The sequence below is a fragment of the Sus scrofa genome, chromosome 15, assembly GCF_054392235.1.
Source record: "Sus scrofa isolate SSC_HxYL_T2T_F1_AM1 chromosome 15, Sscrofa_HxYL_maternal_Yorkshire_Landrace_v2.0, whole genome shotgun sequence".
Taxonomy (NCBI): Eukaryota; Metazoa; Chordata; class Mammalia; order Artiodactyla; family Suidae; genus Sus; species Sus scrofa.
In genome coordinates this window covers 84,608,242-84,633,292 of record NC_139397.1, presented here as the reverse complement: position 1 = coordinate 84,633,292, position 25,051 = coordinate 84,608,242, and the positions used below count along the sequence as shown (strand labels likewise).

The 25,051-nt window shown below is 37.1% G+C and overlaps 1 protein-coding gene across 3 annotated transcripts in view; it reads left to right on the top strand.

Moving 5' to 3' along the window:
- FIGN (fidgetin, microtubule severing factor) overlaps positions 1-25,051 on the top strand; it is a 131,436-nt gene that overhangs the window by 16,319 nt on the left and 90,066 nt on the right. The window contains exon 1 of one of the 3 annotated variants that reach the window (XM_084999254.1): positions 5,319-5,640. The exons of the other annotated variants lie outside the window; for them this stretch is intronic. The gene's annotated coding sequence lies outside the window, so the exon portion shown is untranslated. Of the gene's footprint in view, positions 1-5,318; positions 5,641-25,051 lie in introns of those variants that run through there. 3 annotated transcript variants of the gene reach the window in all.

Below are 25,051 nucleotides of genomic sequence, written 5' to 3'. Positions count from 1 at the left end.
GCAGTAGAGTGTTCCTTTGGACAAAGCAGGAGCATAGGGAGCCAGCATTTATTATGGGAAGTCAGTTGGTGGGGCTGACTGTCGCCCAGGCATTTATGTGTGTGTTTGTGTGTGTTTGTCAGGGTGTATACTGCACACGTGAAGACAATGGTGGTCTCCTCTCTACCTGTTCCTCATGTCTCCATTCTTGCCCCCATAATTCCAATCAAGCAAATCTAAATTGGAGTAATGTCAATGTAAATAAACCAGTTCAGTCACATCCTGTGAGATCTTTTTATTTTCTTAAAACATAAAGTCAAAAATCCATAAAGTCATACAGAATAAAGATTTGTCAAAGTGTATAGGCTTCAGATCAGAATCTTTTTTTTTTTCTAAGCTGTCCATATGATAATGACTAGAGGCTAGCCAGTTTAACTTTAAATCATTCTCTGGTCTTACTCTCTACCTTAAAGAATACTGGAAATCAGATTGAGTATATGTCCAAAAGATACTGACAGACAGTGATTATTCATATAGTTGCTATTGAAGTATGGATGTTATATTGAGAGGAGACATATAATGGAATAGACAGAAGTAAGTGGTTACAAAGAATTTATTCAAATGTACCAGGTAGGACCTGATTTTCTAGTTGTCCATATAATCAATCAATCTCTTTCTCTCCCCATCTCTCTATCTATAAAATCTGTTTAGTGTATCAATGTACTTAGATATTCACAACATACATCTTTGCTCTAACTTTCACTTATTTGACACTGGGATTTTGCCATACAGCAAGAAAAGTTGTTTAAAATGGGCAGTATATTGAGTTCAAAGGACCCATACAGTTCATAAATTCTCTGGTGTCTACTGGATTTTTCATCAGGGAGACTTCCAATAAAAATGATCTATTTTAGAAATAATATTGTTTAGTAGGTTGAAATGTGGTGTAATAAAATTAGACCTTCAGTCTTCTAAAGTTACTACTTAGATGGCACCCTTGGGATGGTAAAATGGCTGTATAAGCAGATGAATCAGACAGTTCCACTGATGGGTACATTTGTCAGTCTCTGTTACAGATATAATATATTCTTATATCTGTAATCCTGACACTGTTACATCCAAATGAAATCAACATGAGGTTGTCATCTTTAAGCAAATATGTTAAGTGTTGTCTTTTGTGCTTTGGATTTGAAAGAAAGGGGCCCAGGGGAGGCCGCATCATGCAAATGGAACAAATCCCATTTCTTCTGAGCTGTGCTGTTTTCCCCTCCATGGCAGCTGGCTGTGTTATCTTTGTGTGTTTCTCTGAGTGCTGACAATTCTTTCAGTGATCTAAGTTAGGGCACATTAGAAAGTGGAAGCAGCTGTCTGTCGCTATACTGAGAGACGTGTTTGCTCTACTGCAAAGATGAAGGACCATGAATCCTTGACACACTCCCCCCCCTCCCCCCTGTACTTTCCAACATGATCAACATTCAGACGCACAGATTGTCTGCTTGGACAGTTTTTTGTTCTGACTGACAGCATCTGGCATAGACAAATTTAAAAATACATAGCATGCCATGCTTGGAATTGGAACATCCCTTCTTTATTAATCTTCTCATTTAAACCATTCATTTACATTTCAAGAAAGGTTACAGCTTGATATGGTTGAAACGTTGATTTTTAAATGAATAACCTTCTAATGAAATGTCTTGAATGAGTACCAAGCAGCTAGTGTTCATTAAAAATTACACCCGATTAACACGGCCTTGAAAGCCTGAGAGGAAAGGGATTTCTTATTGTTTTAATCCACAATGCAATCCAGTGTTTACCTTTCTGGCACAAAGCGAATAGAAATGATGCCTGTACTCGCAACACTTCTGATATTGAACACAACTATGATATCACCCTTAAGCCGACAAAACACTTGGCCTTGTTTAATCAGCTTTCTTTCCCTTGGAAAACCCCCAGAGTGTTCAGAAAAATTTAAACATCACCAAAAATATATATATATATATACCTCATTCAGATCCTCTCTCTCTCTCCATATCCCACCCCAACATACTGTGTCTGTATGCCCAAATCAGAAAAAAAGAAAAAGAAAAAAGCTGATATGTTTTTAGATGGAAAAGTGGTAGAAAACACTTTTAGATTAAACATTCCCTCTGACCCCAGGATGGTGGATCTACATTTATTTGTGTGCATTACTTTAGTAATAAAAAATAACAGTGCAGAAATTGCTCTCTTTCTCTGCCTCACATCACCCCCCCACACTCACATTTCTTACCCATTTTCAATTCCACAGCCAACCTTAGCAACATGCTTGTCTAGCATTTATGTAAAAATAATATGAAAATTGGCCATATCAGTCAGTCTGTGGACTTTGAGTCCAGAGGTGGGGGTGGGAGGGGGGAAGGAGAATCCTCCTTTTATCCTGCATTTTAGACTTTTCATATCACTGCAGATTTCAGCCATAACTACTCAGCTGCAACTGTGGCTGCAGGAGTTCTAAGGGGTGTGTGGAGGGAGGGGTGGTACAGAATTATCTTTTTTTTTTTTTTTTTTTTTTTTTTTTAAAGAACTGTTCAAGTGCTAGGTAGTAAATATGTAAAGCAAGCAGACTGGTTAACTTGGAAAAATAGGCTTCAGAGAGAAGTTCAATTAACAGTTGTAGGCAGAAGAGGTGATGTATTTCTTCAGCACGAGTAAGAGGTCATTTGCTTTAGGATAAATTTTGACGAATTTGAGAGAAATAGATGCCGAAATAAAAATGAAAACAGATTACAGCTTCATATCAAAGGCACTTTTACATTCTTGAATATGAGAGGGGAAAATGACATACTTTTATTCCATGGATTATATATTATTTTAAAATGTTGCTGTTTTGTATATTGTGAACTTCATTTAAATTGTTCACTGAAACAAAATAAATCTAGGAAATGAATGTTATCTTTGAATCTGGAGTCAGCTTATCTTTCCACCCCTCATCCCAGACCTGGGCTCTAAAAATTTAGAATAGACACTGTTTGGCTATTGCTTTTCTTTTCTTTCCTTCTTTTTCTTTTTCCTTTTTTCTCCAAGAAGCTAATGGCAGGGAATCGCATCAGAGTAGACCTAGTTCCAGCATTTTGATTGCCAGTAAATGTCTTATAATCAACATTTTAAATATAAATTACTTTGTTATTTTCCATTTTGATTTTTTTTTTTTTTAATGGCCAGGTTCTAAAGGTGGTGCCAATGTGCATCTGTAAGCAAACTGGGAATGGGTTAGAGTACACAATTCCCTGGTGTAAAAAGCCAGGTTTAGCAGTAATGCTTTTAATCTGGACTTGTAGGGGATTCAGAAACATCCATAGATCTGCTCCAGTAATTACCATACCCCAAGTGGCACTGGAAGAGACATTTGCCTAAAAACTTGATGTCTTCATTACGCTGTTTACATTTTAATTAGAAACATGAAAATTACTGATTCATACAGACAACTATAGTTTAAGTGGTTTCGTTCACCATTCCAATAAATCATAAAAAAAAAAAAAACCCACAGTTGGCATAAATAGTTTACTAGGAATCATTCATGGGAATAATGTGTTGGCACTATAAGCTGCTTAAAATATGTTTTTATTTTACCAGAGATAGAATTTGCATATAAATTAGAGAATGGCATTTTAAGTTGACAGTCATTTATGCAGAATACCACCCACATGCAAATACATACATGGGTGGATGTGTATACTTTCTATGAGTTTTATAGAGTTTTGCAGTGTTGTGCATGTGTACCCAGCCTAGTCTGTTGGTTTTTAAAATGCATGTCCTCCTTTAAAATCTGTTCAGAAATGCTGTGGGTGTTCTAAACATGGACATCCACAAATACAATATTAAAAAAAACAAATATTTTATCTGTTGGGTAATATCTACCCGCACTAAGGAAAAATGTTTATTTCTGGTGAGCATGTTTCTTGAGAAGGAGTTGATGTTGCATTTGCTCCTTCCTCCCTCTTTCCTCTTTCTTCCATTCTCCCCTAACTTTTGTGTGTACCTGTCAATGCCGCTGCCCTAAAATCACTCCCACTCAGAGTGGCTTGGCTGAAGCAGGGTGGCTGTCAGAGTCCATTCCTGAGTCAGCAGCACGTCGATTGCCTGAATCTTGCAACAGTCACTCATCCAGTTTTCCCCTCCCCAGGGGACAAGCGTCTTCCTCATCAGCAAGGAGGAATGACCCCTCTGTCTGGCAAGCTCAAAATCTCGAATATCCCCACTTTGGCGGTATGGGTTCAAATCCCCCCTCCTGGAGGCAGGGCTGGGACTCCAGCTAATGACTCCGAGATACAGAGGGTCAGTAAGCTGGCGAGCAGTGGTACTGAGGCATCTTGTAATTAGAGTTGTACAATTTTCCCATAACTGTAGCCTGCTCTCCATCCCCTCCCCTTCCACACCCTTTATTATAGATCAATATTATGCAAAAATGAACAGGAAGAGCCACAGCTGTTAAAAGCCAGTTTTCTTCATTTTTGTTAGAAAGTTATTGGCCATGATTAAAGGAGGCTCTATTATTTTTTGTTTATTGTTTTTTGGTTGAATGGAAGCATACAGTGAGTGAACATTTACATTATTTCATTATAAACTTCGTATTTGGGGCCCATATTTATTTTGCACTTTAGGCCCATGGGCTGTAGGTAAGAATGAATTTTTAAAATATTATATAGGAGGAAAAGTCTGTGCATAGGTGTTCTACTTGAAATGTTACAGCAGTCGTTGTTTTAAACTTCTGAATGTGGATGTATTATGGTGAAACTCCTGCTAACTGCATGATATGATTTCTGGGCATTAAAAGGAGTCAAATGAATTCTCATGAAGTGGCTTCAAATGACAAATTTTGGACTTCATTTCTGTGTCTTTTGGTTTGTCTTTTTTAAAGTACTAGGGGGTTGCCAAGTTTGAAGATGCTAATCAGGTATTTTGTGTTGTCCACAAAATTTGAGATTTTATAATGAAAAAAGTCACTAGGATTATTTTCAGTTATTGAGGTAATTGGTCCAGATAATCAGACCAGGACTTTCAAAACCAGTTATTAGTGCTTTGCATTTACCAGACAGAGTCTCTGAGCACCTCAGTTAGGGGAATAGTGAATTCATGGGCTTATGCTCATTGGTTTGCTTTGCAGTGCCTTTTTTTTTTTTTTTTAAATGGAGGCTGGGACAGGCAGGTTACTTATTAGGTCTCTCTATTTCCTAGATGCGATTAGACACAACAGTCAACATCTGTAAGGACAGAAACATGCTGCTTCCTTGTATACATGGCAAAATTCGAATAGTTCTGCTCTGTCTGGTAAATCCTTTCTGCTTTATGCAGTGTGGCCCGAAACAGTTGTGTGGTGAGGGAATGCTGGCTGCTGGCCAGCCATTGACTCTGAAATCCTGGGTACCTGAGAGCTTATCAGTTCTTTTGCTTTGTAAAAGAAAAAAGTGATGAAAATGTTGGTAAACTGCCATGAAGGTTTAAGGCTGCTGGAACAAGGAGCCGTGTAATCAGATTGGAAAATGGAGCTCGAGATTCTCTACATGGAGAGCAGCCGTCTGTGGACCCCGTGAGCTGCTGTGCGAGTGCCCGAGCTGACCACTTTGTTAGCAAATCAGCTTGTTTGCTGCAGCAGCAGGGTGGAAAAGACCAGAGCTGGTGATGGTATGTAACGGAGGGAGAGCTCGTGCATGGCACAATCTAATCAGTTTGCAATTAGCTCAGGCTCTGCAGTCACCTTCTTAATTTTCTCCTTTCCCCCCTCTTTGTGTTAATTCTGTGCACTTTAAACAATTAAGTAAGGGAAGTAATCCTTCAAGCAAATCAAAGCTATCCTTTAATTTTATCACCCTGCTGCAAAAGTATCAGGTGGTCCACTGGTCTTCATCAGATGCTGGAAATTCTCCGGCTCACTGTAGCATAGAGAGGGGCTTTAACCAATGGATTTTTAAGATAATCTTTCATGTATCTTGGCAAGGGGGGCAGAAAACGGTACATCATTTACACTAGCATTGAAGTTAAAATTAAAGTGGGGAGGATCGCAAATATACCTTTTGGTTTCTATACAGTAGTGAATCTATTTTATATTTTTAATAACCAGAGGCAGGCTGTGTGTGTGTGTGTGTGTGTGTGTGTGTGTGTGTGAAAGAGAGATGTGTGTGCATATATCTCACCTATGAAATCCTTTATGCTGCTGTTTATTTAGGCATTTCTATACAGCACCTTTCTGAAGGCTCTGATGACACAGCCACTTGTACTGATAATTCCACTATTTCACCTTTAGCGAGCTTGATTCACTAAGGTTTAAAAGAACAAGGATATCATTGCCGATCATATGTGTTACTTGTTAATCCTTTAAAATAAAATTCAGATCATGTGGGGGAGAGGTGAGAAGAGCAAAGCATAGGTTTGCAGAATCGGTGTAATAGTTTTATATATTACTTAATTCAAGGACAGCGAATTCTGAGATACTACCTTCAAAAAACCCTATTTATCTAAATAAAATAAGTCTTCCAATAATATTACTTTAGCTACCTTGTTATTAACTTTCCTCTTCCAGAAAGCTTTTGCTAAAATATTATCCATGAGATGATATGTTTTATAAAGTGTTTGTCACGAGATGGAAAATGGGAATTATTTTATGAATGTTTACTTTAGAAAGGGAATGATGATTAGAATTTGCTTTTAATAGTTATTAAAGAATTAATTAGAGTATTTTAAGTGATTTTGCTCCAAAATATTAAATTCCTTTTTGGGGGTTGTTTGTGTTAATAAAAGTGAACATAGTCGTAATATTGTTGATATTTGATTACATTAGTATATTTGAATTCTGTCTATGTTGTCAACATAAAAATTTATTTGTCTTTATTAAGTAACTCCATACTACTAATAAACTCTCTTATTTTTGTCCCTTCAGCAAAAATATAGCGATTTATAACCAATCATTTGGACTCAGGATTTTTTTTTTTAATTTAACAAATGATTGAAGAAAGTTAACTGTTCATGTACTAATCCTGTGTGAAAGATAGCATGACCTCTGTTTTCCTATACTTACTTGATTATATGTCTTACTTGTGTCTTTGGAGGAATGAATTCAGTTTGATAGAAAATGAGAATAGTTAACATAAAGTGCATTTAAAATTAGCGAAGCTTCTAAGTTTACCTCAGGTTTTGCTGGTATTGCATCAATGTGTTCTTTTTTGTACGTTTTGAACTTTTTTTTGTCTTTAATTAAAAAAACTGGATTAAAAGAAACATACATCACCTACGCACATCTTATGCTGCAAAGATTCACTTTATATTCTTTTAGAGGACAAACTCCATTAGATATGCACTTACTGTACATTGGATTGTAAATCTTACAATTTAATGGTAATTCAGTGAGCAGTTATTGCTTCAGTGGCCTTTTTTCTTTCTTTTTTGTCCCATCTCACTTGTGAAATAGGGTTACCCTTTACAAGTGTCACATCCATAGATTCATCTTTTGTACTTTGTAGTGGTTCCTGGTGCATCATTCTTAAGTTAGAAAAAAAAAAAGAGTCAAAGCTATGATGGAGGAACCATGTGGTGGTGGGGGGTGTTTGTGTGTGTGTGTGTGTGTGTGTGTGTGTGTGTGTGTGTGTGTGTCCGGGGGTGGGGCTGTGGAATGAGGGAAAGAAAGAGACAGAGACTTGGAAAGATACAGGAACTCTAGCAACAAAATAACCAGGGCCGTTAGCATCAGTCTAACAGATTAATCTCTTTTTCTAAATATGCATTTCCTCTAACCTCATTCTCAATCTAATGTTCAGTTTTCCATAACAGATTGCATTCTGCCCTTGAATTCCTGGAAGTAGAAATGGTATCTGATTGGTACAAGTCTCTTTGCCTTGCTTACACTGTTAATATTCTTATCCTTTTTGGACATTGAAATACTTTTTTTTTGTAGAAACAATATACACATTCATAAAGAAATTATAAAGGGATTCTCTTTTTGAAGATAATGAGTTCTTTTCAGGAACTGCAGGTTACATGGCGCACAAATGAGCTCTAAGTGGGGGGATTTAAAGTCCTGCTACAGCATTTAATTTCTTGAGGAAAGGAGTTCAGTTCAAGGTTAGCCTGTTATTGTGGCACTGGCAACTACTTCTTGCATCCCCGTTCTTCTGCCAGCAGTTCTGCACAAAAGGCAGTCATTTTTATTTAATACGCAGGGAGGTATTAATCACTGCAGTATTTTCTTGCAAAAATTTATCTTATCATATTCATTGTTTCACTACCCATGACAATAATAGGTGTTTAATTACTCAATAAGAGGCGTTTATAGATTCCATTTTTCCTATCTGCTGGACAAATGGTATTGATTTTGTACTTTGCAACATGAAACTGTATTAAACACAATTAGAATTTCAAGGCTGGTAAAATGTACATTTGTTATGGTAACTGGACTTGCTTTGAGAATTGGCAAGCGTCTTCTAATCTAGGCAATGCCTTTGGTGTAGAAAGGGTATTTGATTTTATTGCTGCTCTGTGGTTAAAATTGAATGCTCTTTTTTTTCTCATGGTGTGCGTGTGTGCGCGTGCCCATGCATGCTCACAAGTGTGTAGGTTTTAGTTTTAGTGAAGCAGTAAAGAGTTTGTATGAAGTGAAAAGATTGGAAACATGATTCTCTGTAGTCAGACAAACCATTGTGTACAGTTGAACACTGACTGCATGTAATCTTGTAATTGTGTCTCTTTAGCTAATGCTGTAAGTCTTTATTTTACCAATAAATAAGTTATTACCTGGGGTGAGGGCGGGAACCATATAAGATGAAATAACACCTTCCTCTCATGCTGGATTCTGGATTACTTCCTTTTAAGGTGATGAGGAAGACCTCCAAATCCCTGTTGTGTCATAAGTTAAACATTGGGTTTTGTTAAAATTGGTGCTAAATAAAACCTTTCATTTAGCTGACAATATTATGTCACAGTGAAGCAGCATGAAATCTTGCACAGGACTAAACTCAATTCTGTTCTACAGCAGTAGCACAAGTGTCTGCCTGGGTTTTGCTTTGCCTTGCTTTTCCCAAGCACATTTCCACCAGCATTTGGTGTATCGAAAACCACAACTTGAGAGGACTCTCTTGGTCAGTGGATTAATTGCCAGTGATTTCAGCTCCATGCAGATTTATTTCCTGTGGAGGAAGGTCATTTAGCCTTCCCCAAATAAAAAGCGAAATAAACCAAGGACAGTCCAGGGGTTGCTTAATCTTAGTCTTTTTCACTAATGGGTTGTTGGTATCCATGCTAAATTTTACTTTGTATTTCTTTCTAAGGACCAAAGACTTCTAGTCTGGAATTTCACAGTTTGGGAGAATTGTGGGGATGACTTTTATCCTTAAGAAATGGAGGTTGCTTGTTGACACAATTGCTTTCTGCATCAGGAGACTGTTTTATTTGTCAAACCTCTAATGATTACTATTGAAACAATAATTGATCTCACTACTTTGGCATAGAATTTTAAAAATTTGTGTAGCAGGCACACAAGGGAAAATTTTACAAATATTTATCACTCGCTTCATAGTACAGAAACAGTTGCAGTTAACTGTGTGTTAGTTTTAATGGAACATTCCTTATTTGGTTAATACTTGTAATGTTATTTTCCTTATGGGCTGTCATATGACAGCATATGTTAACATTTGTAAAGCAGTGAGAAAATAAATATAAATAACAGTTTACATCTGGCTAGTGTATTCCTTCCTCTCCTTTCTTTCCCCCTTTCTTTTTCCTTTCTTTCTTTCTCTTTCTTTCTTTCTTTCTTTCTTTCTTTCTTTCTTTCTTTCTTTCTTTCCTTCCTTCCTTCCTTCCTTCCTTCTTTCTTTCTTTTCTCCTAGAGCTTCCAAAAGTGAGAGAAAAATAAACTTTATTGGCCTGCCCATTTTAAACACCACCCTGTTTTTTTGCTCAGAGATATCAGAAGAAAAGCCAGCTTTGAGTCTGGAAGCATGTGTTATATGTTTATTTTGCTTCTTGGGGCTAGGCAGGTACTGGCAAGAGGTGGCTTCTTGGGCATTGGAATCTGAGGTTTCTCAGATTCCTGTGCAGAAGTCCTGTGCAGATAGATCCTCAATCACATGGAGAATCGCCTCTTGGGCTCCACAGTGGGATGCGGAATGCTGTAGTTTGTAATGTGGGAGCACGCTTTGAAGAGGATAAGAAGAATAGTAATAATTTCCAAACCTTTGGCCTTTATCCTACATATTGAAACTAGGGTCTCATTGATTCTTTGACCTGAGGCCTAGGTGCCTAGTGATTTGTTTCTATCCTTTCCAAATGTACTGTTTTACATTTTATATTTTCTCCTTAGGCAAATCATTTAATTATTGAATAATGTGAGTGTAGTTTCAATTAAGTGAAAGATGATCACATGTAATTAGCTGGTGGCAAAGCAGGTTACATAAAGAATAGGTAAGGGAGGTTTTATGGCTAAATATTACTCTTTAGGAATGTTTTCAAGGCAAAGAGGAGTGTGTTGGTTGCTAAGGAGTGTCTGGATTTGGATTTGGTCTGCACAGCTGGCATACTCCAAGGTGGATGAGTTCCTTTGCTGTGTTTGCCAATGGCCAAGTTATGTGGTGCAAATGGGAATTTGACTGTATGAGGAAGCTGGGTCCTCAGCATAGCACTCAGAATGAATGAAGTCTTACATGTAAGAAAATGTATAAAGAACAGCTGTCTCCATTTTCAGAGTCCTTTTTCTCAAACCTGTTTTTCACTACTGTTTAGAGGCTTCTCACTCTTAGTTAAGGTAAGGTAGGCACCAGGGTCTGATGATCTTTTGATTATCTCTAGCTGTAAAGTCTTTGAGTCTCTAATGTCTCATGGAAATCATTCATATGTATAAAAATATCTGAACTGCTTTATTTTCAAGATGAGAATAGTAAAATGATACCCAAAGTAGCTGTAACAGGTTTTATCTCTTGTTAGCAAGGAGCTCAGTCTCTCCTAGTGAGGGAAAGTTAGGCACACAAAACAAATGCATTTTCTTAAAGCTTTATTTATGCTGGCACTTAACAATATTGGTCACACCTGTCCTGAATAAAGTGGACATGTACTTGACCAGACAACCCAGTCATTTCAACTATAAAGGAACAATTCGAGAGACTAGTATAGAGAATACCTTGGAATCTTCAGGAGAAATAAATCTGTTTTGAGAACTCCACATGGGTTATCTTGCCTCCCAGAAACTTCCTGTATCCTTGTGAACAAGGGTCTATATGCAGCCATTGCTTTTTATGTATTCATATCATAGATAACATCTGATTCCCTTTAACATTTTTTTTTTACTTTGGGTCAATATAGTCTTTTGTCTGTGGAAGCCTACGTTGTCTCCAGTGTGTTAATACATCTGCCTTCTTTTCCTTTTTTCCGCCTTTGCAGAACTTACCCTCCCTCCCTCCAGAGGTGAACACTGCCCACTCTTCCCTACAGTCCACCCAGCAGCATCCTCCTAACCTTACGTTTAGCTGTTTGAATAAAAAATCGATAAGACTATTAAAGCCATTTGGAACTTTTTTAAAAGGAGAAATAATATTTTAATTACTCCTGACATGCCCGTTTGAAGCCCATATCCTCCTTTATGACAGTTCAGTTTAGAAACTACATTGCTTCATTTCAGTAACTTTATTACCATTTGGCTCAGAGATTGCTATTTCGCCTTGGCCACAGATTTCATCAGTTGCCCGGTTCACCTTTGTCCACACTATACTTGTGAAATGACCTTGTCCGTTAGTGCTTGTCAATAGTAAATTGCTATATTCTGCGCCTAGAAACACACCAAATGACTACAACTCTTTATTGAATAACCAAGTTTGTACCTAATTTTTTAAAATTAAAACTTAACTGGAATCATCTTAATTACCACTTAATACCGGTTAAATAATACCAGTTTGGGTGGTCTGTCACTGACATCATTCTTACTGGTAGTAGGAATGGTGAGCACAGGGTAGTGTGTGAGCTTCTACAGGACAAGTATGTTTTCTTTGGGTTTTTCCCCCCTCTAATTTTCTAACCTGTCTATCAAACAACTGTGTGAAGTGCTCAAGGTTCAGCACTGATGTTCTGATGACATCATATTAATTTTCTTTTCAAGAATTCTCAATGACTACATCATCTCTTCACAGGAGCTGAGGAACCTATGCTGTTGTAATATATAAACAAATAGGATTCAGTGTCAAAATGTGGCTTTTTTTCTTAAAATAATTATTAAAAGAATCTTAAATATAATTTTCTTTTAAGTAAATGACTAAAACTTAAATTGAGGAGTCCTCAGAAATTTATATCAAGACTAGATGTAGCTCTGTGAAATATCTAATTTTCTTAACTATAAACATATATTTTTTTTCTTCACTACAATTTATATAAGAAGAAAAGCAATGTTCACTGCTCATCTTTTTTTCACAAATAGTTTGGGTCTTTTATCTCCTTAACAAAGCTTTTGCCATAAATATGTCACCGTTAAGTTACCTGAAAATTAAGGTAAAATAAAAGACCGTATTCCTGAAAATCTCATTTCTATGCAATTTACACTGATCACCGAATACTATTTTTATTTTCCCAGTGTCATTTGACAAGTACTTAATTGTGGCTGAATAATTCCACCAAGATTATTTTAATCTACTGAAAACACTTAAATTCCAGATTCTATCTTGTCTGGGTTTTTAATCTTCTTTGTTTTTGTTTTGTTTCTGTATCTTTGAAATAACCTGATATGAGAGACTTTCCCTACTAAAATAAAATGAGGCATAAATTGTTGAAGAAACTACTTCTGACAGATAACCATGGTAAGCCTGATTGTTTTCATAATATTCTTAATGTCCTGAAATAGAAATGATTGAAATTTTAAGCCTAAATAGAAATTAAGAGTAATTGTATAATAGTTGCATAGTTGAATTGATATTAGGCAATGAAGACAGGGAAAAAATGTTAAATTTTCTCCTTCCAAATGCAACTGCTGTGATGCTACCATTGCTGTGACATTCAAGGAATGTGAACGTTTTCATTAGTTTGTTTATACCTTTGGGCATATTTGCTATGTATATATATTTTGTTTTAAATGAGATTAGTGTTCTAGAAAAAAAAAAAACTTAATAAAAACCTGTTTGAAAATAAAATTTTGTCAGTATTTCAGCCGCAAAGATTTCCTCAGTGATACACAATAACTGATATTTCAGTGTTACTCCTCTTCAAAGATCATGATTTGTAGGTTGCATGTTATTCAGGACAGAATTTTATCAAATCAAAAATATACACAATCTAAACTGCAGTTTGTTGGGAAGATATTCAGAGAGTACTATTATGGATTTTTAATTTTAAATAGTGTATTTAGGTTTACCTTACAAAAAGAAAAATGAGCATAGTCTAAACCTGAAGTAAATACAAAGGTTTTTACCTGTTAGAATCATCCTCTTTAGCTTTGTTTTACTAGTTGCTCCTTAAATTTCCCAGTAAGTGCAACAGTCACATTTAATACATAGTATTTGAATGGATTGTTTGTACCTATTAATAATGTCACAGATTAAATAAAACTATTAAGCTACCACCTTTTACATCCTTGGTTTTACCTTGTTGAATGTTTGGGGCAAAGGTTCAAGGCATTTCTTTTCATGTTCATGATCAGTAACTGCTATTAATCAAAATCTAGTTCTTTAAAAAAGAACTCATTTAGAAATAATAATGGAAATCACCAACATGGACAACTAGATAAATTTTGGGTTCAAATTTACTGATAGATAAGTTAAACATTAGAACTATGAAGTGTAAAGTTTGTGTAGCATTTAACAAGCCTTGGAAGAGCATTAGAAGTAACTTATGTGTAATATGCAATACTAATAGAGCTTCACAGAGCCCCAGAGGAAGCTGTAAATGTAATTCAGCATGCTTCAGGCTGTCTGAGATGTTGAGATTATGTTCCATGAAGACCAAAATAAAATTTCAACAGGGTTTTCTTGCAGCCATGTAAATTCTCCAGATGAGGAGAAATGAAAATATATTTAAAATTTAACAGCTTAAAAATGTACACATTCATAAGTGTGATGAAAATAGATTTAAAGTTTTTTATTTTCTCTGTAGTGATTGACATGTCTTACTGGATTTTATCTTTAACCAGTTGTATTAAAAACCAAACATGTACCCAGTGCCCCTGTCTTGTGATCGTGTTGATGGAAAAAAGGTTGAGGAGATAAAGAAGAGAAAAAGAGAACCATTATAATAAAAGATTTGAGCGTTGCTTGAGAGTTTGAGGGAGCATCTTTGCATCAAATCTGTTAGGACTGACAAAAACAAAAGAGAGTTTATATAGTGCTTTTCTTTTAAAAAGAAGTCCCCCACATCATCAGCTAATATGTGTGTGTGTATATGTATATATCCATACACACACAGTGGGTCGTAATTAAAACTTTAAAAATTGAGTTCTGCCATTTTCTGGTGGTGAGGGAGGTAAAAATATAGCCTTCCTGGATCTTAGTGCTATTCATCTTAAAATGGATGACTTAACATCGGAAGATTGCTGAATACTCTTCCAGCTCTAAAAACACTACAAGGCCCTAAGTTTCAGTCTATGAAGTTCTATTTGAAAATTTTTAAGAACGTGGAAACTGATCGTGCCACTCAATTTTTCCAGTGGATCTCAGCTGTGCAACAGAGAGGGTTGAAGAGTATGTTATTTCTTAGCCACTAGGAGTGTGGTTCCCATACTGTGGGCTGCTGGCCTCTGAGGAATCTTGGACTTACTGCCAGGGTTTCTCAAATTCACATGTGCACCAAACATGTGGTTGTAACATGCATGTTCTACAGGATAGATAGATAGATAGATAGATAGATAGATAGATAGATAGATAGATAGATAGATAGACAGACAGATAGATAGATAGATAATAGATAGGCAGACAGATACCCATACTCTCTTATGATTAGAATAAAAACATACATCTGTTTAGAAATGTCATAGCGATGTCACAGAGTTCTCTAGTTCTTAGTCATTATTTTCTCCATCAATGGATGCTGAAAGTGAAATCAATATCTTGAATCTATGAGGTTTTTTTTATTGTTAAAAAGGGTAAAAACCAGTAATTTGAGATGAATGTGTACTCGTTGGGAGTACATTAGTAGCATATAATGTGAACTATCAAGCTTTACACTGGAAGTTGTGCCATTAATATTTTTCCAAGGGCTTTGGACTATTTTATTCCGTTTGAATACATAGTTAGGAGTATGGCTCCATTTCCTGTCAGAGTACTTGAAATCTTCCATTAGCTTACTGTTAGTAGTTGTCTTATGAACTCCTCCTAATAATGAATAATGACTGCCATTCCTTAAGTGTTTACTAGGCATTGCGTGTGTGTGTGTGTGTGTGTGTGTGTGTGTGTGTGTATGTGTGTGTGTGTGTAGTATATGAGTGTTTTTTCCCATTTCATAGATTAAGATATTAAGGCAAAAAGATTTTGGGTATCTTGTGCAACTCCTCACAGCCACTGGCAGAGATGGTAATCAGAATTGCCCTATGCATCTTCATCAAAGCCCACATTGTGCCTGTGGCAGTAATTAATTTCAGATTTAGCTTAATGGCACATACAGGTCCCACAAGGAAATGCCTGACAGAAGCACAGGTGTCATCATCATGATAGAATTGCCCCTTTGTGCCTCAGTTTACCCAACTTTGAATTAGGGAAACATTTTATCATTTAATTTTACTTTTCTTTCTAGGATAATGTATGAATTAGTTAATGCTTATAAAGAAGTGATTTGATGAGGGGAAAGCTCTATCTAAATGCTAAGTATTATTTATTATTCATGTAAGCATATTACTGTACCCTTCAATCACCTTTTTTTTTGGATGTTTCAAATGGGCAATTACTGTCTCTTTGTGTAAGGCTTTTAAATTTTTTAATTTAAATTAAAAGTTAATCTAATTTAGGAAAACTGCCAGCTGGAAAGGAACACAGATTTTTCCCCCCTTCCTTTCCAAACAAAACAGCAATTCAGAATAGACTCTCTTTTAATATAGTAATGTGGGTAGGCTTTTCTGGGCTATTGGTATTAGGAAAGAGGGCTAATTAGTAATGGCTGCTTTGTAATGCTAGTAATCTATGTGTTAGGATTAGAGTTGATAATAGATCTGATTAGGTGGAATTAACTGATATTTAGAAGGATGGAGATTCCTTTGTTTATGAAATCTCCAGTTTGGGGGTACAATTGTAGAGCTGAAGTGGCTGAAACCTTTAAATCTAGTTAATATAGTTTTTCCACAATACGGTGCCCAAATATGACTAAGATCAGGAAGCAATGAGGGTCATTTGAGCTCAAGAAGACCTTTAGTTCTTAAGACCTTACTAAGGAGCCCTACAAATAGTGAAAATCAGAGTTCAAAGATCAGAAATGTCAAGTATGCTTTAAAAGGAGAAGACATATTTACCTCAGCTCTTCAGTTAATATCTTGCAATCCTTGACGGGAAAATCCTTCTATAACTCTCTATTTGACATGCGTGTTGACTCAAAAGTAACTGATTTTCATTTTAAGGTAGAAAATGAACATTTTTTTTTAAATCACTGTTTCCTTAAATCCCCCCCAAATTTGCATATTCAACTTTCCTTTTAAAATAACTCATTGTAAATATTCCCTAGTACTATTAAATTTTAAGGAAGTATGCTTAGAAATCACATTATTCCCTTGCACCGTTTCAGTTGCCCAGCAGTATCATTAAATCCTCTGGAGTGATTCCAGTCCCATAAAAATTAGGGACCCCTTTACATTGTTTCCATATTCAAATGGAAATCTTTTTGCAAGTTAGTAATTAAAGTATTTAACCTCTCTCTCCCTCCATTTATTAGAAAACTCTTTTTTCTTTATTTTTTCAATTACGAAAAACTGCTAAAGCCAATCAAGCATTTATTTTGATAAACCGCTTGTAACAGTCTCAGCTAAATTCTGCAAATACAAAAAAAAAGCTAAATAATCACCCTGAGCAGATTTTGCGGAGACCTTGCTCAACCTGTTCAGGGATAATTATGCCGAGCTTTTAGTATGGGGCAAAGGAAAACATAAAATTAAGGCATGTAAGAAAGTCTACCTATTTTGAGAAAATACTGGGATAATTGGTACTCTTTTTATTACCATTTTATTATAGAAAGATATTGTCTTGCCATGAAATATGGGTTTACAGCAATGAAATAGTGGTATGTGGGGTTGAGAAAATTTCTGTTAGATGGATTGATTTAAAATGTAATAAAAATAGCAAATTGCAAAATAGTGAATTGCTAGATAGTCAAGTTAGAGTTCATTATTTAAATGACTTTTTTCTTTTTAATCATATGACGTTCATAATTGCTTTGTTTTTGACATTATAGAGACCTTTTTTTTTTTTTCTTTTTTCTTTCTCTCTCTCTCTATCTCTTTTTTTTTTTTTTCCCTTTCTTTCTTTCAGGGTAGCCTTTGGTTTGGAGCTATGGCCGTAAACTTTTTTTGAGAAATGAAAACATCAGGAATGAAGGGCCTAGAAGGATAAGACAGTAGACAGATTCACAATGCTATATATAGTGGCAATGTAGAATATGACCCTGATAATGGTTATGTGGTGCTTTGGAAATTTACCTCTTTGATATGTGAAGGTGACACTGAAGAGTATGTCTGAACAAAATATTGTGCATGACCGGTAGCTCTCTATATATTGATTATAAGGGGTGTAACCTGGTTTAGTAGGTCCTAAAGCTTATGCACATGAGGCCCTATTTTAAGAATAATAGTACAAAATAAAAATATAAAACTAGGTGAAGGTGTCAGAAGCGGCCAGTGCTAGTGAGGATCCCTAAATTCCAGCTCCATTAAGCTTCAGGTAAACCTGCCTCCTCTGATTACATGTGATAACCAAGAATGGGTATTGGAAGTCTTCATCTTGACCAGATTTGCTAGATTTGTAATGGTAGATATTCATGCCTGAGAGGATTGATTCTATTTCTAGAAATGTTAATCAGCACTGCTTTCTGTCTTCCTGGCACTAATGTTAAATATTATAGAGATTGAGGGTGAGGTTACAAAATGTGAATGACTCAGGCCCAACAATTTAAATTTTTTTATAGCCACGCCCATGGCAAATGGAAATTCCTGAGCCAGAGATCAAATCCAAGCTGCAGCTGCAACCTACGCCATAGCTGTGAAAATGCCAGATCCTTAACCCACTGTGCCAGGCCAGAGTTTGAACCTGTACCTCCGCAGAGACAATCCAGATCCTTAACCTGCTGTGCCACAGTGGGAACTCCAGCAATTAAAAGATTTTATGCCCCTGTTGATAGAATATGCTTACCCGAAGGTGCTAAACTGATTAAACACTGACTTGTGTGGAAATCACACAGGAAAGATCAGAGTTGACTAAAATTGTTGGTAATATTAATACAAATGTAGACACTAGTATCAATAATAAAGGCAAGGAAATGTTTGGTTAGTGTTGAATGATTCTAGTGGGACCTGAAAAGTATCAGTAAAGGAAGTAGACTTCATCTGTCTGCCTTCACTTCCTCAGTGTCACAGCCCTAAAGGCACTTCTCTCCTGTCCCTTCTCCATCTACTTGGGGGCCCGCAGGCTAGAGCGTCTAGTACCTAGAATGACCCCCTTTGTAGCACATTGGTTTCTAGGGAATCATAGGCAAGTGCTCCTCATTTGTCGTTATTTTCACACTAGTAGCATCTAGTTGGACCAGGCATTCAGCTTTGGTAGATATTCTCTGTGTGTGTGCTCTCTTGTGTCTAGATTGTGCTTTGGATCAGCATGTATTTATTGAGTAACTGTAGGATATACAAATACATTAAAGATGATAATAATGCAATCTTACCTTCAGGTAGCTGCTTACAATTTATAAAGTACTTTTGTGTCTGTTACCTCACTTGCTTCTCACAATTCTAAGAGGTAGTCAGAATAAATGCTATAATTCACATTTTACAAAAGACAAAGCCAAGGTTAGGGGACTTGCTCTGAGTCATACAATTATGAGGCAGAACAAGGACTTTAGCCCTGAGATACTGACTCAATAGAGATTTTTTGTTTTAACATTCACACAAAGCTTGCGATTTATTGGAGAGATAAGAAATGTAAAAAAAAAATAAAAATTCTTCCCAAGTGCACATGTATCCACATATATAATACATATATTTTATATATATCATATATATTATATATATGTAACTACCAAAATAAAGCGTTAAAGTATCTAAATAAAACACCCAGTGAAGAGTTGTATATCTAGTGAGTGTTTCACAAATATGAATTATTTACTATTTATGTTTGTGTGTGTGTATACACACACACACACACACACACACACATACATACATACACATATATTGAGCACCTGGAGAGTATGGGGTACTGTATGATAGACTTTATTAACTGGTGATCGTGACTGTATGTTGTTTGGGGCCATGCTTCTGTGAGAAGACAGAGCTATCTGCAAAAAAGCCATCAGCGGTTTTAGATACTCTACTTCTCTGCTTTCGAAAAATGTGATCCCAGACTCGGAAGCATTTCTTATCCTCAAATGGAACATCTTCACATACCACACTGCTCCATTTCCTTCTTCCAATTGCCTCCATTGCTTGTAACCTTGGCTGAACTCTTCCCTTTCTGCATTCTCTATAAATCTGCTAGTCACCACTCCCACAATATAGCCTATTTATGACACTGCTGCTACCCAGTCTCTGAATTCTGGATTTCATCTTCTCTCATCCAGGCTAATGTTCTGAAACTAGAGCATTCCAGACTTTTCTGATTTCTTACCGTGGCCACACTCTGCTACAAACTCTCCTTCTTGTTATCCTATTAAACTATATTTCAGAGCTCTGCCCCTGTGTCCCCTTCCTCCTTTCTCTTCCCCAGGTGACACTGCTCAAGACCTCATTATTCACATACTTCCAAATCTGCACCTTTAACAGCATGCCAAATGATTTGAACAGCCTCCCTTTTTTGTCAGTTTGATAGGAAAGGCTGTCTCCCTGATGTCAATTTGGTGGAATTATTTCCTCAAAGTATTTTGCTTCAAAAAGAACACGAAGAGTTCCCCTAACTTTACAATTAAAAACAAAACCAGCAGCTTATTAGGTGCATGCCTTTTATAAAATGAGAGTATAAGAAATGGTGGCATCCCTATATTTTAGAATCAGTTTCAAAACCTATGGTCTGGTTTTAAAGTCCATATATAACCCACATTGTGCCCAGTGCCTTGTTTTTTTTTTTTTTTTTTTTTTTTTCTTTCCTTCTACAAATCCTATTTTTCTCTTTTTTCCTCTTTAATTTCAAACAGCCAAAGGATAATACCTAAAAGTAGCATGTTCCTAAGAGTAGGTGAACTTACCCTACACACTTGAAAATTCAACGTATATAAACCAGCTTTTAAGTAGATGACAGGGCATAGTTATTTTATAAATGATTCATCTATTTTATAAAAGATTTTTTCATACAGTGTCCTGAATATCAGGTATCTCTAGCACGCTAGCATTATCTGATTTCCTAAAAATATTTATGTGCAGCTTTGTGGCAAGAGATGTTCTATTCAGAAATGCACCATGGGCTTTGTTAAGGTTCCTTTCTTAAACTAATATAAAAACTTTAATTGAATCTTGATTTTCTCTGTGAATAGGATTTTCTTAATCCCTGTTCTCAGGGAAGATATATTGTTAAAAGGTAATAGTGAATTTTTGTTTCATTGTTTTTGCTTTTTGTATTTTTTTAAGTGTTCTAAATGTAAAACATACATAAAATAATATTGGAAACTACCTTCATGTGAGCACATGATGAATACACTCAGAATACTGTACAATTAAGAAGACAATAAGTTAAAATTGTATTATTGGGTTTGTTCACAATCTTTGAGGTTTAGACCACACACTTCTAAAGGAGAATTAGATAGCTGTGTGGCTTTGAATGTGTACGTGGTTGGCATGTCGTTTTTTTCAGAAAAGTCAGTATAAAATGACATTTTGGTTTTTTATGGTTCTACGAAGCTATCCTGTTTTGTAAAAGCTCATTTTAATTTTATGAAACTGAAAATACCCGAATAAACCATTTCTTCATATCTGCTTTGTCCTGTCCTAACAACTAACTTTTCTTTTTCCTTCATTCCTTACTTATGCTTTATGAAATCAGTGTTCACAAAGGTCTTTAAGTTAGCAATTTCCCAATGCATAAGTATTTTTAAATTCTGTAGATGGTGCTTTAACTCGTTTATTCCTAAAAGGATCTTTGTGGCAAGTTTAGGTACCTTCCTCCTAGAGGCAGGGAACAGACGGCCTGACCTCTGGAGCGCTTTCTCCTCCCTAGGGCTCCAACAAAACTCTCCATTACTCTGTCAACATCAGGCTGCCCCCACTACAGAGACAAAAAAAGAACCAAAATTCCTTCAGTGTGTTTTGCTTCTTCTCTGATAAAACAAGAAAACTTTATGTGCAAGTCTCCTTCAAAAGCATCCTTCTTGCTGACAGGAACTTAATATATCTAACGTTATTTTAACTATGCAGTACTGGCAGGCTCTAGCGTGAACATTCGGCATGTTTCAAAAGTTTGTTAGCAAGTGATTGGAAGGTAGAGTGCAGGATCCCACAGAAACACTAGTTCTCCTTTGTGGTTAGGGTTCCTGTCCCATCTACAAGAGTTTTGTTTGTTTATATCATGGCATTAAGAGACTTTGCCATCTATCATGAATTATGTGTATTCAGAGTTTCAAATTAGCAATTAGCTAGCAGGGACTGTGGCCTCCTTCCACTCAGTAGCTCGGGTAACAGGAGGGGAGCCTCTCACTGGCTCTGTCCTTGGTGGGGGGGCCTGGAAATAAGACCTGCATTGTCTCAGCTTCAAGGCCTCCCTATCCTGGGGCAGGGATTCTGAAAGTGGAGTCTGGGGAGTGGGAGTGGCGCCAGGGAGGGGGATTTGGATAAACGGGGGTGGAGGGAGGGGTAGGTAATGAGCCACAGGCTGTCTACCCCTTCTCTCTTTCTTCATTCCCTACTTTGCCATCCTCTCACAATCCCATTCTCTCTCAATAATTTATTGAAAAGGTTCCGGGATGAGCTGTTAGGGAACCTCCCCAGGAAGATGGGGAGAGGGCAAGAATAACATTAATCCTAACCAAAACCCCTATATGTTGGGGGAATGAACAGATCCCTTTTATAAAGCTGGAAAATGAGCCTCTGGGAGGTTAAATAAGCTGCTTACAGTTTCACAGCCAGTAAGGGGTGAGGCGGGATTCAAAAGCATGTCTTTCTCATTCCAAAGCTTGTGCTCTCTCAGGCATGAGACATGGCTTTACACAATGAGCAGGAAGGGAGTGCCCTTTTCCCTCTGTCTCCCTTTTCCTTTATCTCTTCTAAGGAAGGTGGTAGGGAAATGGAGGGATGATGAGATGGAGGGTGGGGGGCATACAGGGAAAATGCCAATAATAATAATAATAATACTTATAAAGCATATATGATTTGCTCAACACAATTTTAAGTGCTTTGTTTATGCTAGCTTATGTAAAATTTACCTCAACTCTGGGAGGTTCAGCAATTGCTATCTCCATTTCCCATATGGGAACACTAAGGCTTGGAGAAAGTAACTTGACCAAGATCCTGTGACTAGTGGTGTGGGGTGGAACCACGCTCCACACCCAGCTCTGCGAGATTTCAAAACCCCTGTTCTGGTGCTGCCCTCCCAGTACCCTTCCCTTGTCCCCTGTCTTTGCCAACCCAGATTGGAAAATGATTGGGAGCAGGAAGGGTGAGTGCAGTTCTCATGAGGAAAGGCTGTGTTCATGTTTTAAGAAGTCAGTATGCTTTCTTCCCTGTTGAATACTTTCTTTTTCCCTGCTGCTAAAATCCGGATACCTTAACTTCCTTTTGAGAGGACCACTGTGTCTTAACTCTGGGGGGGAGCCTACCCAGGGGCTGGAGGTTCTTCACATATGAGAATTATGTACGTGGTGGCAGGGTAGGTGGTTGACCCATTTTTTACAATCCTAATATTTTTGAGATACAAACATAAACAGAAATTACACCAATATGCTATGAACTGGACCTAGATAAAGGATGGTTGAGGATAAGTAGAAAATATTAGATTATAGGGGTTCTCACTGTGGCTCAGCAGTTAATGAACCTGACTAGTATCCATGAGGATGTGGGTTCGATCCCTGGCATTGCTCAGTGAGTTAAGGATCTGGCATTGCCATGAGCTGTGGTGTAGGTCACAGATTCAGCTTAGATCCCGCATTGCTATGGCTGTGGTGTAGGCTGGAGGCTGTAGCTCCGATTCAAACCCTAGCCTGGGAACTTCCAAATGGCTTGGGTGTGGCCCTAAAAAAAAAAGAGAGAGAGAGAGAGAAAGGAAGGGAGAATTATAAAGTAATGGGTCTGATTTTCCTCAGTACTTTGTGAAATCCAGCTCATTACTTATAAGCACATCTCACAGGGTAAGACAAAGGGACTCAGGAGGATAGATTCCAGCAACATGAGCATTAGATGTTAACGAACAAGACCAATGAGATCTTAAATGGTTTTACATTTGAGTCTCACAATTTAAGACTCCTAGGCTGTTTAAATAAACCATCCTTTGCTGATTCTAAGTTGAATTAATCCAAACTCTAGCAATATAATTTGTCTAGAATCAATTCAGCAATAAAAGCTTAGCTACTTGTCCGTCACAGTATTAGGTATTCTGTGGCTTGTGGGATAGTCTTTTAAGGGAATATTTATTAGTGGTCAGATATAATACCATCCATATACTCATTCTTCCCAACCTTTTGTGAGTATCTGCTGTGTGCCCAGTTCTGTGCTGGCAGCTGTTGGGAAATAGTTTCCCTGCTCATAGATCATGGACTTACCTGTGGGAGAAACAGACATATAAGTAACCATGACACAAATTGTGCTTAGCACCATACTGGGGGAGAATAGGGCTTAAGCAGGAGCCTTAAGGTTCGATACAGATTCCATGCATCTTGCATCTTGGAGAATTTTTCATCTTGGAGAATTTTCTTGATCCTCTGTATCTAATTCTTTATTTCTAAAATGGAGTAAAAACAGTTTCTTATGGGGTTATTAAAAAAGTTAAATGTTTCAGTGTATGGGAAAACTCCTGGCACTCTCTCTGGCACATGGTAGATACACAATAAAGTACTGATTCTCAACATAGAACTCAGAGAGTATGGAAGAGGAGGCCATTCACCACTTGGACAATTTGAGCAATATTTCATCAAGAAAATGACATTAATGGTTGGCCTTCAATGGTCAGTAAGAGATTGCCAGGTGGGAAAAAAAGGTAGATGGAATAAGCCGTTTGTTTTCTCATCCATTTCAAAGAGTAACCAGGAAATACAGATGTTTAGAAACACCTCATCAAATTTCATACAAATTTTGGTGACATTTGAGATTGTGGCATACCACCTAACATCTGTTCTCAGTAAGAAGTTGTTCTTGGAGTTCTCATTGTGATTCAGTGGGGTTAAGAACCTGATTAGTATCTGTGAGTATGTATGTTCGATCCCTGGCCTCTCTCAGTAAGTGAAAGGATCTAGTGTGGCTGCAAGCTGTAGTGTAGGTTGCAGACTCCACTCGGATCTGGCATTGCCATGGCTGTGGTATAGGCCAGCAGCTATAGCTCCATTTCAACCTCTAGCCTGGGAACTTCCATGTGCTGCAGGTAAGGGCCTTAAAAAAAAAAAAAAGAAAGAAAGAAAGAAAGAAAAGAAAAAAGAGATTGTTTTTACTAAGGAGCCTACTATTATCATGAATCATCTTCATTTTAGACCACTGTTTCTTTTGGTATCTTCCTTTGGCTTCTTCATTTAAGAAACATCATTTAGGGAGTTCCTGTTGTAGCACAGTGGTTAACAAATCCGACTAAGGACCATGAGGTTGCGGGTTGGATCCCTGGCCTTGCTTAGTGGGTTAAGGATCCCGCATTGCCACAGCTGTGGTGTAGGTCACAGATGCGGCTCAGATCCCGCGTTGCTGTGGCTCTAGCGTAGGCCAGCAGCTATAGCTCCGATTGGACCCCTAGCCTGGGAACCTCCATATGCTGTGGGTACAGCCCTACAGCCCTAA